Here is a 17,303-nt window from a genome sequence, read left to right as displayed (position 1 = left end):
AAAACAGTGCTTTTGTAAATAACATGTTTAGAGCTAATGAAAGTCATTCTGATATTAGTGGCAAATTATTGGATACGGTCAATGTTATTTCACAACAGCTATCATTTACTACCTCAAATTTCATTGCTGGAGTTTTTGAACCTTCAACTCATTGTTTATTATAATTATGCTTTATTGGGTTTATAGAGAATTACCAGTGAAATAAAAATGATTTTATCAACTTGATATTTTTCATGTTTTTAAAATTTAGTGTTTCACGTTCAGATCAAACATTACCGCACACAAGGCTGGGACACAAATTAAAATGACATAATTTCCGAAATGATATTCCTTTGAAATAAAATTTTGTGGACATTTCTGATAAACTAAACTAAAATGCAATTTTATATCCTTTTAAGCATATAATAAAAAGAAAAAGTGTTTGTTTCACAAAATATTTCAGCTCATGAACACCAAAAGTGAAGTATAATGCATTCCTACACTGAAACAAACAATTATCCTCATTATATTCCTACCACCATGAACAGGACTGTTAATAAGTTTTAGTTCTACTGACCAAAATACAAATGTAACCGACCTGGTCCTCGACCTAGTAATAAGAAAAGAGATAAAAGAAAGATTATTTTTGGATAAAAACACATAATTTGAAAGATTGGATCCCATCTTGAACCTTAAATTCATATAAATCATACATTTTGGTCAGCAGCTTGGGCTTATTGAGAACCTTACATCCATGAGTGTCATTATATGATCAATATCAGGCTAATAGTGATTTGTAGATGTTTTTATGCTGTAAATAATATCCACTCCAAATTCTCTTATTTTCAAATGAAAACTAGCAAACAGAAATACATGTTTGTCTAACTCCGTTAGTAACATCCACTTTGATCTACAACTATAAATATGCTGTGATGTGTTCATAGAATTCTTTAATCAGATAAAAAGTCTTTGTGATTTATTTTATTACTTTCAATACATTAGCAAATATAAAATTGTGTTACATACAATGTCTATATTTTTGTTCCTGTACAGCCAACAGTGTATAATAGCTTTTTGGCCAAATAACATCAGCATATCCTAAAGTTGCATATAAAAACTGAAAATACAAATGTCTTTTTGGAAATTAATTTACGTTCTTTTTGATTTTCAAAACACCGACAAAGTTTACTTCATTTTCATTTAGGCTCCATTTGAGATTTGTGCTTGTTGGGCCATACATTATAATATGCAATAGATTGGTTGACATGTAGAAATATGACCTTTAGGAACATGATAATAAGTAAAAAATATCACAGGAATAGAAACAAAATAAATGCAAAACCATCATAACCTCAGTCTTGTGTCTTCCATGAAACACTATTAAGTTAACATACACAATGATGAAGATATGAATGTTATGATAACAACAGTAAAAGGGCTAAACCTATGGTGAGCCCCAAGGTCTCCGCACACTGGGGCTGCCTTGTGAACCAACCATCACCCACTGTAAATAACTAGGGGTTAGTTAGAAATGAAGTAATGAGATGACTAGATGAATGGTTGGAATGAAATTTCAGTGCCTTGAGCATCTAAATACAGAGGCCATGTCAGATTAAGAACTTCTTCAAAAAATCATTATTCCAGAACGGATAAGTGTGACAAGGATATGCAATGCAAGATACACAAAAAACGTGCGTGTACATAAGCATATATATGGTACAGTCATCATGCATATCATGCCTACGTTATCACTATGTTATAAAGACCATAGCATGTGAATAGGTAGTGAGTGGATTATGGGAATCTAGTGTTAACATATTTTAATTAACACAGCAAAAATACCAATCTAATAATAAATAAACTGATAAAACAATACTGTATGTATGTCAATTTGATTATTCAAAAAAGTATGTATATGTTTATTTATTACTTTCAGGATTGACCCAAGAGCTGGCAGAAATTCTTAAAACATTTTGGGATGGGTTCATCAAAAATGTTCACACAAACTGTGATCCCCTGGGCAAAGCCATTAGATAGTGAAATCTAAACACTCGAGAGAAAGACAGAAAATCTCCAAAATTAGTTGTTTGTGAAGTTCTCTGGAGGGATAGGCGAGGACCATGGCGGACTTGGAAAAAAATTCAGGTATGCAATAGGTGATTTTATTAAAAAGAATATATATTGTGACCAAATCCTAACAAGCAAAGATAGTTTGAAGTTTATTAACTCGTGGCCAAAAGAGCAACCCCGGGTATAAAACCCGATTTGACGACTTTTTCAATCAAATATCTGGGCAGAAGGCTAATCTCGACTCTACTCCTAGCAACTTAAACTTTCTACTCTATATATCAGAAAATCCAATATACGTTGTTACAACAATTATAATATTAACGAAATGATGATAATATTGGAGGTTTGTGTTATTACTTGACCTAATGTTAGTAAATAAACATGAACATAATGCTTTGGCCATAATGTATAAGGCTTATCCATTTTGAAATGCAGTAAAACTGTTCAGTATAGAGTAATGTCTAACATGTTTTCTATTTCATTATATGATGGACCAGAATCTACAAAAATTATGCAAGTTTAATGTATTTGCAGACTGGCTATAGCAGAGCTTCAATAATCAAAATTGTTCAAAGGACCAGATGGTTATTCTCGCATGACCACCAACTGGTGGAAAAGGGGCACTACCAAATCGTGGGTTGCCTGGTGGCAATGTAACATGCCCAGGACGGGCCAGGTTTCCGCTGCAGGAATAGACAATTGTATTCGTTGATGACCAGACAGGCAGCTGAGGTGACCCCTGCTGTGGAAATCATGGCCCCTCACATTCTCAAATGTCTGGATATGGTAATTAAGTTTCCGATAACAGACATTGAGCTTTTCATAAAACTTAAGTTGCAGTATTTCACATTTCAAAGACTAGGCAAAATACCCTGCATATCTGCTTTACCAAAAAATGTGTATTATCATTATGTGCCAAACATTATTATGCTAATGATGTAAAGACAATTGTAACTGTAGTAACTGAATTATCATAACATTTTTGCGGGAAATTTTGCCAAAACTTTTATATAATTTTTACCTCGACTATTTGAAGAATATGACCGTCGCGTTGGTGTTGGCATTACACAATGTTTATTTACCAATAATAATATTTTCAAAGTCCATTGAGGTATCCCTTTGATACTTGTCATACTTGTTAACCAACATGAACCCAAATGTGCAGAGAGGAGCTGATGGCTCTTCAAGCATTTTGACTGAATCATGGCCCTTGTTAGATTTAGCATTTAAAGTTTACTTACCACCTCTAATATTGTGTGCACTAGTTTACCAATATAACCCCAATATATAGACAAGAGTAAGCAACTCTAGCAATGCTTTTGTCAAAATTATGACCCTTTTCCCAATAAGAAATTTATGTATATTAGTTTGCGTACCGTCCCAAATATTTTCTTGACTTATTGTTTTGATATTTTGCACACTTGTTAATTAACATGACTGAAATATATAAACAGGTGAAGGCAACTCCAGCAAGCTTTTTGTTAGAATTATGACCCTTTTTCACTTAAAAGATTAATATATTACCTTGACCTTAGAAGATTAATATATTACCTTGACCATAATTTTCCTAAAATGGCTTATATTTTACTATCAAGCACTGAGAATAGTCGAGCGCCCTGTCTTCCAACAGCTCTTGGTTTTTTAACCATGATGGTTTTGTGATCGCCACAAACACTTTAATCGCACTACACAGATGTACACATTGGTGTATATAAGCACGCTGCCAATGCAGGGAGCAATGGTAATAAAGCATTAAACTAATATTTCAAAAGTAAATCATTCTAATTGAACATTATTGTTTTTGTCACTTAGAGGAAATCACTACCATAGAAAGACGAGACCAATTTCTGTCCAAATATGGAGACTGGCTAATTGACAGGGGCATTAACGGCTATAGAAAGACCCTTGATGACAAGAGAGCCATGGCAGAAATGATTACCAAGTATCACATCTTCTATAAAGGTATAAAATAATAACAGAGAGTGATTAATATAATGTTGTAATAACTTGTTTCACAATTGTTGTAAAAAAAAGAAGTTTAAACTAAGGTATAAGAAGTTATACAAACCTCAGATATGATGAACTTGTTGGTTATACTGATAGAGTCATCCTCTGATAAGGAATACTATTGATTGGCCCCGTGGATTCCGTGAATATAAGAAACTAAAATTTACTGTATGTCATAATAAAAACCATTTTTCAATATTACATCCTTCACAGAGGTAAGACAAAAATCAGACAAAACTCAACAGCAGTATGCAATTCATGTATGCTTTATTTACAGAACATCATCCGAGATCACACAATTCAAGGATGGAATGAATGATGTGGGGGCTAATAACGAAGAACGCTGACACTTTCCAGTCAATATTTTGCCATCTTTCAAAACCACTAAGTAAAAGGGAGATGGAAAATATCATTTACTATGACTACAGTGGTCGTGGGTAAAATTCCAGAATGTTCGAGGATGAGACTGTGTATGCCTGGGAGCTGTTTCTGGAGGGTATTGAAGGTAACTGTATTGCTATAGAAAGTTTGCTTAATAGAAACCAATTTAAACTTATTTTTGAAGCTAATGTAACTTGCAATCAGATCACGCTTGGTAACTTCCGTACCTACTTTCGGAAATTAACCGTGGAAGTTTGTCAATAATTAGGGAAAGCTAACAATTAGCACGACGGAATAACTGGTAATTCACTAGGATAATTTTATGTTGACCTGTTCAATGTTCATGTAAATGTTCATAGGCATTCAATGCATGTTACAGAACTTTCAAAACAGTGAAAAATACAATCATTTACCACGGGAAATTGTACAGGATATAAAGTGATGTGAAATACATATGTCTAGGTCATCCGGGCGTATATATGACGGTGATCATAACATCTGAATGATTAGGACTAGCTTCATGGGATTACTTCCCCATTATAAAGTGTCTTACTTTCTCTATGTATTACTTCCAAGGTATATTTTCACAGAAATAGCCGAGAATGGTCCCATTAGTTGTAAGGCTTATACAATTTTTAAGCCTGTATCCTTATGATTAGCCAAGACTAGAATAATACTTAGGCACTTTGAACAACAGCAGGGGCAACATTTTAAGTATTTAAGTGTTGCCTGATTATTAAAATTAAAAACATCATTTATATAAATCTTTCATATGATAAGATAATCATTTCAATATATTTAATTATATTCATTCATAAAATGAAAATGTTCTTAAAATTGATGATAATATATAAATCATTAATATTTATTCAATATTATTAAGCAATATTTCATAGCGCAAAATAAGTAAGCATTATATTTGCATTGTTTCTCTATTAACCGGCATCTGATGATTTTTTAACAGATAACAATTTATAATTCAGATCAGACTGTTCCTGCACCCATGGGAGAATTACTATCATCCATGTCCGGGGCTTAGCCTGTTGATATCAATTTCTACACACAATATCTTCCATCTGTATCAACATGTTCTTTGGAGATGTGGCTGTCGAGGGGACAAGGGCCAGCAACACTATCTGTCTTTCTCATGCCATTTTTGCAGGAGTCGCAGTTTTTTTGAAAGATATGATATATGGCTGCAATTTCTCGAAACTTCTTAAGTCCTTATAACAGGATTAAGCTAAGCTCACTATTTTTGTTTTTCAATAATTTGCGTAACTTCTTTAAGAGTTGTTATAGTTTTGATAGGAATTATCTTTATGATAATCACAATAAACCCTTTTTCATTCATCCAAATTTGATTTAAGTACGTATTTCCGCTTATTGAAATAAGCTTCTTAGCCCGTTAAGCTTAAGGAGTTCCAAGAAATTGGGCCATGAGCTGACAAGCTGCAGAAGCTATGACCTTTTAAAATAACAAAAACTATGCAATTTTACAAATTAACTAAAACAAAAAACAGATGCGCTATATGCACCTGCTCTTGTTTTAATGGCGTCAGTGTTGCATGCATGCCATCGCCTTCGCCATGACCCAAGGTAGTATTTGTGTGAAAATTCATATCCCCACAACTACTGAAGGTATTCACTTGAAATCTGAGATGTGTCTTTGGTACATAATGCAAGGTCACTGGCAAAAGGCCATTACCCTGACTTGCATTTAAGATGAATTTTTACTTATAAAATCACGGTGAAGTCTTTTGCTTGCAACTTCTTATGTCCACAACTACTGAGGTTATTCAGTTGAAACCTCACATGAGTCTTGGGGGTTATAATTTAAGGTCATATGCCAAACCCCATAACCCTGACCAGCATTTTAGCAGAAGTATGCCTCTTTTGGTACTTGCCGTGCAAAATCATATCTCTGTAACCACTTAAGGTATCTGCTTGAAACTTAACACATGTATTTGGGGTCATAATGTAAGGTCATATGCCAAACTCAATAACTCTGACCAGCATTTTACCAGAAATATGACCCGTTATTAATAACCACTTTATCTATTGTATTATAACTTTACACTAGCCTACCTAGTAATACAAACAACTAATTCAAACATGATAATTGCAGCTACATAGAAATAGCGGCAATAATTGAGCATGACGTCCGTCTTGTGGCGCTCTTGTAAACAATAGTGTAAAATATTCATATATTTTTGACAATTTTCTTTGTATATTGAGCATTTTCATGGGCATTGGGGTGTGTCTCATGTATTACATGTTTATATCACTGTTGATGTCATAGGTTGTGCATTTTGCTTTAAAATTATGTGCCTTTCTGATTGTATTTATTGATCTGTATGAGACATATAGTTGTGTGTCTCATATTTTGTAAATAGCTTCTTACTCTTAAATGTGTGAGATTCATGTGTGTTCCATAAATATATTCACTAGTCATTTCATAAACATTTGTGTGCATCTTGTATGTAATTATTATAAAAAAAAAATGCAGAGTGTCCCTCGCATCCCATTACTTGTCTTGTCGCGTCCCATTACATGTCTTGTCACGTCCCATTACTTGTCTTGTCGCGTCCCATTACTTGTCGTGCCGCGTCTCAGCAAATACATCATGTATTGCATTGGTATGTGAATTATCTAACCTGCATGTATTTAATTAATGAAGTTTCAAAACACAATTTGAATATAATGCAAAAATACAACATTAATCTATCAGCAACTACTTGATGTATTGCATTTAGAATTTACACAATGATAAATGATCAATTTATCGAAGTGTTATTGCTGTAGCATTTGTTCTAAGGCAAAATGCGAAACAGATAAACTTCGCTAAGTTGTTAATACAGTGAACAGATGCTGATGACATAAGATTGTCAGTTTTTTTAAGATTAGGCCACGAGTTGTAAAAAGGTTTGAGATACGCATTTACGTTCCGATCTTATCATGTTTATATACCTTCCAGTTTCAATGGCTAGGTCGTGTGGCGATAAAACTGAATCTATAAGTATGCCTTGGTCTCGTTGTATCCACTGTTCTAGATTTTTCACAGTTATATGGAAGATAATTGTCATGTGTCATCATACTGAGCACTCATATTCAAGTTTTTATTAACAAATAAAAGACCCAGGAGTGAATAAATAAATCAAAATAATGTTAATAACATTATAAATCATGGTCCGCAAGTTTCTGAAGATGGTCCATTATGTCCCTAAATCTGGTCCGTAATGTCCATGGTCCGTAATGTCCGTGACCTGTACTCAACCAACCATCCAGGACATATAGTATAGGTTGTCGTGTCCGGGCTGTAACTTTTCCTTGTATAGACAGATTTTAAAATAACTTGCCACATGTGTACGACATATCAAGACAACGTGTCGCGTGCAAGACCCGTGTCCCTATCTCTAAGGTCAAGGTCACACTTAGGTGTTTATTCACAATGGACTGCTGCATATAATGACATAGAGTATAGATTGTCGTGTCCGGGCTGTAACTTTCCCTTGTATGGACAGATTTTAAAATAACTTGTTTCTATATGTGTATATTGATTTTAGGGTTTATGTGCATACCTGCTGAAAACCACACCACAGGCAAAGGAGATGGGTGTCTGTGTAGGCTATGATGGAAGACACAACAGTAAGAGGTAGGAACTGAACAACATCCATTAAGGTCATTGTTTCAAGTTTAGCTTCAACTCTTAGTACGAAACCTTTCTAGCTATCCTGAAAAACAAACAAACTCCCGAAAAACAACAAATATTAAATAAGTGATATCCTATGTAGAACATAAACACCAGAGCGTCCTTAGTCAATTCTCAATTTGCGAAATACATTTCCACTGCAAAGTGGGTTCAAATAAAACTTCTATATAAGTGGGTTGATCATAGGAATCACACATCATTTTCTGATATCAAATGCAAAGAATACAAAAACAAAGTATAAAGATTGTTGTTTGCACTTGTATTCTGGAATTATAGTTAAAAGAGATTAAAAGTATGTGGCAAGATCGTTGTTCATATAAAGTTTGTTTTTGTTTTCTATTGGAAAGCCCAAAGCCTATCAGTCCACAGATGCTACTGGTATGGCCTAATAACATGTCACACTATTATTATGCCCCTCTTCGAAGAAGAAGGGTATATTGCTTTGCACATGTCGGTCCTTCCGTCCGTCGATATACCAAAGTTTGTCTTAGTGATAACTCAACAATTCCTGGACGTATGGTCCGCAGACTTGGAGGTTGGGCCTGACCAGTAGATGACCCCTATTGATTTTAGGGGTCATTGGGCCAAAGGTCAAGGTCACAGTGACCTTGAATGACAAAAGGTTGTCCCAGTGATAACTCAACAATGCCTGCACCCATGGCCCTCCAACTTGATTTGGATGTGAGCCTGACCACCTTTTTAACACAAAAAAGTTAAGAATACTTCTCCCAGTGATATTTCAACAATGCCTGAACCTATGATCATCAAACTTGACATGGAAATTGGGCCTGACCTGTAGATGACCCTTATTGATTTTAGGAGTCGTCGGGTCAAAGGTTAAGGTCACAGTGACCTTGAATGTGAAAATGTTGTTAGAGTGATAACTCGACAATGCCTGCACCCATGGCCCTCAAACTTGACTTGGGGTTGTGTCTATAACCTGTAGATGACCCCTTATGATTTTAGGTGTGAAAAGTCAAGGTCACAGTGACCTTGAACAAAAAAAGCTTGTCTGTGTGATAAATGGACATTTAGGTTTTTGTGACCAGCTGATAACTCCTATAGATTTTGAGGTCATGGAGTCAAAGGTCATGGTCATAACACGCTTTATCCTCACACTTTGAATGGTAATAATCTTAAAACCGCCTCAATGGCATCCAATGTCAGTGACAAATCAGCTGTCATTTTGCTCCATGCATAAATCATTCAATTGTCCATACAATCCTAACAACATGGCGCTCAGGGGTGGGGGGCATATTGTTTGACAAACATCTCTTGTTTAAGCTTTAATTGCGACAGCATATCTCATTGTTTTAATTACATACTTACGAAAAATACACAGCTTATCTGGAGCGCAGTTATCATGTTTTCATCATTTACAAGGCTTTTGTGGTAACAGTAACATTATTCTGTATTTAATACTTCTGATTGAGACTTGACAGTTAGGAGGCCAAGGGTTAAAATTAATCCCACCACCAGTCCTTCGAGCAAATCTTTGTTTGCTTTGGTGGAAAAAAAACAATAAGAACCTTTCATGTTTTTGTTTGTTTTTCTTTCACCTCTAGTTTTAGAGGGACATCTGATGGTTATACAGTTGCAGTAACTTGAAGTTGGCACTCGGGTAAACATTACCAGCCTAGAAAATACTGACTGTCTTTCAGTGGCACCATTTGCTAATATTTGTTATATTTTAGTATATGAATATTAATTAAGATATGCATATTTGAATTAAAAAAACAACAACTCACAATAACATGTTTAAAATGTTAGTTAATTTTGTGTACGTGTATTTGAAGATAAGTTTTGCACTCAAAATCTTACATTATTTATAACTAATCATTTGAGTACAAAACATTGACATAGTCACACATAAATAATTATTTCCTTTGCAAAATGTACTGTGTGTTAATTATTTAGATGATTTCGGTGGTGCTGACGTACCCTCTCGTGCGCATCACTCTCCGTGCTTTGTCGGATACGTTGCACCGTGTTGGTGTGCAGGAGAACGTTAAGAAGGCCTGTGAACCCTCGCCCATCATGGTTTTTCGCGGTGTACTTCTGGATTCAGATCGTTTGGAGTTACGGATTACTCCGGAGCGCTTGGAGGAAATTCGTTCTCTACTTCCAAGATGGATGAAGAAGAGATCGGCCTCAAAAAGGGATTTGCAGTCACTTCTTGGAAAACTTCAGTTTATTGGCAAATGTGTGAAACCAAGCCGTGTGTTCATATCGCGTATATTAGTGCTGCTACGTGGTTTGAAAAATAATGATCAAAAAGTGAAGTTGGGTAATGAATTTAGGAAAGATATCAAGTGGTGGATAAGTTTTGTTCATATCTATAATGGTGTGTCCATGATTAAAACCAGTCAATGGTCTACTGTTGATCAAGTGTTCTCATCAGATGCTTGTCTTTCTGGATGTGGAGCTATCAATCAGTGTGGTGAATTCTTTCATAAAACGTTTCCCAAATGTGTGCTTGAAGCGTGCTCAAATATAGCTCAGTTTGAGTGTTACAGACTTGTAGTCGCTTTAAAGTTGTGGTCTGTGAAATGGCAGGGGATGAATATATCCATATTTTGTGACAATCAAGCAGTTTGCTCTGTTTTGAATTCGGGGAGAACCAAGGATCCAATCTTACAGAAGTGCCTTCGCGAGGTAGCATACTTGGCATGCTCTCGCGAGTTCGAGCTTCGAGCAGTGCATCTGTCCTCGGCCAGCAACAGACTTGCAGACTTACTCAGTCGCTGGCAATTAGATCGTTCTTACGCAGAACTATTTGCGCACGAGGCGCTTCTGAATGGATATACGGAGATAAATGTGGATGATTCAATGTTTATCTTAGAAAACGATTGGTGAATATATTGTTATACTTTCGTGATATTCATTGATTGGTCGATACACTATTATTAACATATATTTCTACATGGGTTTTGTTTTTGAGTAAATTTTGTTAACCTGTGTGTAACCCATTTGATCATTTGAATGCATGTATTGGTAATTCTACATTCAATGTGGTTTCACACATTTGCCAATAAACTGAAGTTTTCCAAGAAGTGACTGCAAATCCCTTTTTGAGGCCGATCTCTTCTTCATCCATCTTGGAAGTAGAGAACGAATTTCCTCCAAGCACACTTTCCTAAATTCGTAATCCGTAACTCCAAACGATCTGAATCCAGAAGTACACCGAGAAAAACCATGATGGGCGAGGGTTCACAGGCCTTCTTAACGTTCTCCTGCACACCAACACGGTGCAACGTATCCGACAAAGCACGGAAAGAGTGATGCGCACGAGAGGGTACGTCAGCACCACTGAAATCATCTAAAAATTTACACACAGTACATTTTGCAAAGATACAATATAACAGATCATGGATGTTACTCGCTGACATATAAAAGCTGCAGAACGTAATCCAAACGGAAGTGCACAGTCTATGTAAATCTTACCGCGCCAACTTATAGATAGAAAATGAATATCACCGGGGTCAACGCGAATCTGGCGATATGCACGTGATAAGTCTGTTTTAAACATCAAAGCACCAGGGCCCTGACACAAAATAATATCCACTAAGGAATCAACGGTTGGAAATGTAAGTTTTATGTCCTCTCCTAAGTACATGTTTTTTTTTAATATTCCACTGTTTACTGAAGTAAATTCTGGCCAGCTCAAATCAACAATCACTCTGCGGCTCGATTCATCTTTCTCAACAGTATTCAACGGCGAAAAAGCCAAGTCACAGCAAAGAGGATTCTTTTGAAATGGACCAACCATAGCAAAATGGCCTAATTCAGTGTCAATGAATTTATCAACATCCAGCGGGAAATTGGTAGCTCCTTTGTGATTTATACTGTCCGATACTGGTGAAATGTCCTTACAATATCCAATAGGAAACCCATATTCAAGAAAATCACATATTTCATAATCATGATAATCTATTAGAACTGACCGCTAAAAGGGAATATACCAGTTTGTCTTCAACGGTATCCTAACACCCTTGTAATTCGGTACACCTGAATTAAACACAATATCATGAAGCTTTAAAATATCTTGACATTTATGGTTCACTGAACAATTGATATCGCCACGAACGTTAAGATCACAAGCAACATTTACGTGAGAGTGCATAGACGAACATGATGTCTCAGGGACGAACGACGAAGACGTCGGAGACATACAATCGCTAGACGCAATGCGATTTGACTGTTCAACACACATATAATCCGGATATGACGAAAACGTATCTGACGAAGCTGAGGACGGTTCACAACCCTGAACACGAAAAGGATTATGACATAGCTCAATACATTCAGTTCTTGATGTTTGATGAAACGGTAGTCAGGCTTGTTTATGGGGACATGACGCAGAGCTCTCTGGATGGTCTCGTAGTTCCCGATCCTTCAAAAAGCACGTGGCGCAAACGTGCTTCACTGTACGTATCTCCGAACCTATCCGAACCTATCCGCGCAGATTGTGGGGATGTCTTGGAGCACTCGCCCTTTTGGAACTTAGAGCAAAACCATGTGCGTTTACCTGGCGTTACGTTCGAGGTTGATGATGATCCAGCCGTTGTTCGAAGACTAGCACTGGTACTACTTCGATCTAACAGGAGATTTAAGCTCTCTATGTCCGAAAAACTGTCATTCCAAGATCTATTGCCACGTTCTATATCAATAAGCACCTCTTGGTGAATGTTCAAAATACATGTCCACTGATACACATGAGCAAAACACATTAGAGATTTCAAATGTACCACTCTACGAATCCCCCGTGCCCGTGGTGAATAAATGTGAGATTATCGCACAATAGCCGGCTACAAACTGGGTTATAGAGAGATCATTATATTCAATTTCTGATTGTTTGCAAAGTTGACTCGGAACAAAGGAATGAGGCCAGAGTTGAGTTTTTTTAACTTGAATGTCTGCACATTTATTGACTTTACCAGACTTAATTTTCTGAGAACTTTGCGAATGATGGATACCTTCTAAGGAATCGCTGATCTCTGTAGGCATTTTTATATCCGCCTTCCGGTTAAGCACATCAGAAACTCGCACATCATGAATTGTGTCGGGGCCTCTCGGGCCAAACTCTGGGAAGGCTGACTTGCTGCTATCTGCTATGTCGACGTCATCAAGTTGGCGTCGTAGCTCCTCGATCTCTTTACGCAGTCTTCGAGTCTCAGCCGACTGACGACGGTCTTCAACCAGCTGTTGAAGCCGCGCACGCTCACGCAAAAGTTCATCACGTAAATTAACATCAGCAGAGGGTTTCTTTGGCGTCAGCTTTTGTAAGTCTGATTTCAAACCCACCTCTACATTTTCAAGACCAACCAGCTGATCTTGAATGCTTGCAGTATGCTTTGATACTTTTTCTTTGGGATCCGCCATTTTTGGCAACGAACAAAGAAAACACACGTCCGAACCGGATTAAAACTAGAGAACAAGTGAGAAAGGCGCCAAAATAAAGAAGGGCGGACAATTAAACATTCGGCGCTAAGAAAGAGTTCCCTCCCTTGATAATTATTAAATTTTCTCAAAATTAGTTAAATTATTTCCTTTGATGCTGTGAGACTGCTGCTGTTTGACTGACTACGGCACTAAATGTCACATGCATTTTACATTACGAAATACTGACAGTAACCTGAAAACTAAAACCAGAAGGAGAACAACAATGGTGCGTCCTGCAAAATATTCCAAACAAAAAATACTACAGGTATAAATAAATATTAGCTAATTTGCGGTTACCCATAATTGATTGTTACTTGACATGAGGCAAGATATTCTGGACATGAGGCAAGATATTCTGGACATTAGGCAAGATCTTCTGGACTTGAGGCAAGATCTTTTGAACTTGAAGCAAGATATTCTCTGAAAGTTTGTCGCACATAATGTCTAGAATAGAATTACGATTACCTTCAATTAAAATGCTAAATTAACTCTTTAAATTATCGGTATAAGAAATGCAGGTAGAAGGGGAATCAAAGCGCTGATAGCGCTGCATGAACAGGGTTTTATACGGGTTTTCATCATTATGATTCACGACCATGTGTGTATTAATAAGGTGCTGATATGTTGCACTGTGAATCTAAGAGTCCCCGTGTAAAATAACGACAGACCGCCCCAGGTTTATTGATGCATGGTGGTAAATGAAATATTAATATTTTATTGACAATAAAATTAATGTCGCTGTGTAAGAAGCAAACAAGGATGGACAACTTCGAAAATACAACAGATTAAAGAGAAATAGTTTCTTAATTAAAATGATAAAAAAAATAAATAATTGATTTCAAACAATTGTAGATGAAACACCTTAAAAAGTTATTAAATCGTTGATATTTTCTCATATTCACACCAAACCAGCAAAAAATGAAATCGATTCATTTCAATAAAATTCCATTTTTCAAAAATAAATGCACCCGTCTTCAATTTCAAAACTTTTTTCCTTCATTGACTATATGGTCAGCAACTATCTTGTATTTCTATATCGTCAGGTAACTCGTCAGCACTTTAGCACGTTTGTTGATCCCACGTGGGCTATCACGTGATGTTTTAAGCAGGGAAACTGTGCGATCATTGAGATCAATGAGACCATTGTTGCTTTCTAGGTCATTCCAGGTTTTAAGATGATAATACATTTGTAATCCCCAAGGGAGGGTCTGTATGTCCGGGTTACCATATGTACAGTAGCAGTTTTTAAAAATAGTTCCAACAACAAACACAGTGTTCTTCAATATCTCTATATTCAACATTATCGAATATAGATATAATATCGGAGCGTCCTGAAAATATAAATAAAAACAATCATAAGATAATGAATAATAACATGTTTATAAGTTAACATCGTAAACAGTATAAGATCTAATATGATTTAATCGTGTGCAGTGGCAGATTAAATTAAATGGCTAAAGCTTATAAAACACATATATAATACAAACATCATAAAACAAAACATTGACATGGAACTTACTGATTTATGGAATCAAACACTCCTACTCCCTCCCATGGTGACTTCTGATATCCATGCATGTTATCATCTGTAACCAAACCAACATATATTAGTATATAGAAAGAGGCTAAAATAATATCATGGAACTGCTTTTAAATACAAAATCTGCTGATGTCGTAATAAATAAATGCAGCTGAATGAAATAATGACCATTCCAATCCATTGCTAAACCAAGACAAACACAAAAGACTACAAATGCAAATTACTTACCATCAGAACTTCAGATTCCAAGTAAAACAATCAAATTTTCTAAAACAAAGTAAAACAAACATCTCAGTCGACTTCAACTGTGCACGACAATCAATCAAGCTTGAGATTTCCCGCTTCTTCTGTACAAAGGCAAGGGAGAGATCTGATTAACTTACTGCATTATCTCATTACTGGATTATCTCTCGTTGACTGTACATTCATTTGGCTTCATCATTATGTCACGTGATTGAATGATGCGCTTTGAGTGGATAGTAATTCTTTGTTTACGTTTCGATGTTCATTCATATTTTTTTGGCGCAGGGATACTACTTTAATGTTATCTTTATCTAAGTTCAACAGATTAAATTATTTAAATAGATATTGCGTTATGATTGTTTCTTGCTTTGTCAAATCTACCTCGGTTATTGGAAACATAGCTTGCACTTTATATAGTCTGCACTTTCTCAAACTATATTTTTGGTGGTTAATCGGCTGGCGACATTTGTTACTATTAATAGGAATTTTCTGTTGTGAGTGTCGAGTTTGTGGCTACACTGAACAGGGTTGAAAACAACCCTGTTCAAAAATGAATTATATTTATGGGAAAACTGGCATTTTTTGGGGGGAAAATGGAGGCTTTTTGGCAAGGGAAAAACAATGATAATGTTGCTAATATATGTTGTGTTTCTTTAAAAAATCTCACCATCACTTTGAAAGCTTACCTTCTGTGGCTGTAACTCAACCACAAAACTGTCTACAATCTCCGGGATGACAAAGTTGTCGTGTTGATCAATGGCCACAGCTTCCCACTGGCTCAAACTGAGGAATTTCATTCCAGTGGCATTCTTAAACTGTGACTTAAGAGTGGCTAATCCTTATTTACCATCATGAATATCAATGTATGATGCCTTCGAAATTTGACATCAAAGACACATAAATGCGCATCCCTGCAAAAAATTAAACTTATGTCTTTTAACTCAATTGCAATTTATTTTTGTGTTCATATTATAATGATTTTATTACTCTGGAATCTGAAAGCTGTGTTGATTTGATGAAAACAATATATCTGAGGTCGTTCTCCTCGGACAGGTAGGATTCAAATTAGTATTTAATTCAGTTAAATAATAATCATTCCAACATTCTTCAAGGCATGGATAATAGTACAAAAAGCATATCTGAGTTGAAGTAGCTTATATATGTTGAAATGCTTTCATATGTTTTAAGATGATATATTAGTGTTAACAACTTTGGCCTAGAAATGTTCCAAAATGTGAAGTCTTTGGCCTTGACCAACTGACCCATGGTTGCAATTGATCGGTCAATTGTAATAAACAAGAAGCAAACAATAACTGTTGAAGTAATACACAATAATGTGACTTAGGCCACACCAAATGAATGTTTCGTTCCTAGGATTTTTGTCAAAAAAAATTGGAGCGAGCGAGTGAAAAAATATATACAATTTTGTCAGTTTTCATTCAAACTGCACTCTCACAGATTAACCGTTTTGACAACTTTTACTTTTATCTTGTAATGAGCTAATTTTTGCGTAAATATCTTCAAAGCAGTAATAAAAGAGTGCTGACAAAAAATCAGATCGCAGATTTCCATATTTCCGTTCGAATAATAACTTTTTATAGCTAAAAGTGTTACTAACAGTTTAAGAAATTTGCATAAATCATCAATTATTGAACTAAAATATGAAAATCTGCGATCTGACCTTTCGTCAGCAGCCTTCAATCACTGATTTCCATGCATTTTCCCATAAATTGGCTCGTTCCAAGACAAACAAGATCTGTCACAGAGACAGCGCGCTCGACTATTCCGCTGCTTTTCAGTGTAAGGATTGAAAATTTTTGTCGAAACATGTATGGATCACTGTTATATTAGATTTCAATGCAATAAATGATGTGCTGAGAAATTAATATATATTTGGTAACATGCACAATTTTAACCAGAATTATTGTAAAA

General features: G+C 35.8%; 1 pseudogene; it reads left to right on the top strand.

The window, feature by feature from the left end:
- Nucleotides 1-2,802: 2,802 nt before the first annotated feature.
- LOC128241000 (uncharacterized) lies at nucleotides 2,803-5,476 on the top strand (annotated as a pseudogene).
- The last annotated feature ends 11,827 nt before the right edge of the window (nucleotides 5,477-17,303 follow it).

The sequence above is a fragment of the Mya arenaria genome, chromosome 7, assembly GCF_026914265.1.
Source record: "Mya arenaria isolate MELC-2E11 chromosome 7, ASM2691426v1".
NCBI lineage: Eukaryota > Metazoa > Mollusca > Bivalvia > Myida > Myidae > Mya > Mya arenaria.
The sequence above is the reverse complement of the archived record's forward strand: the minus strand, read 5'-3'. Positions and strand labels throughout refer to the sequence as shown.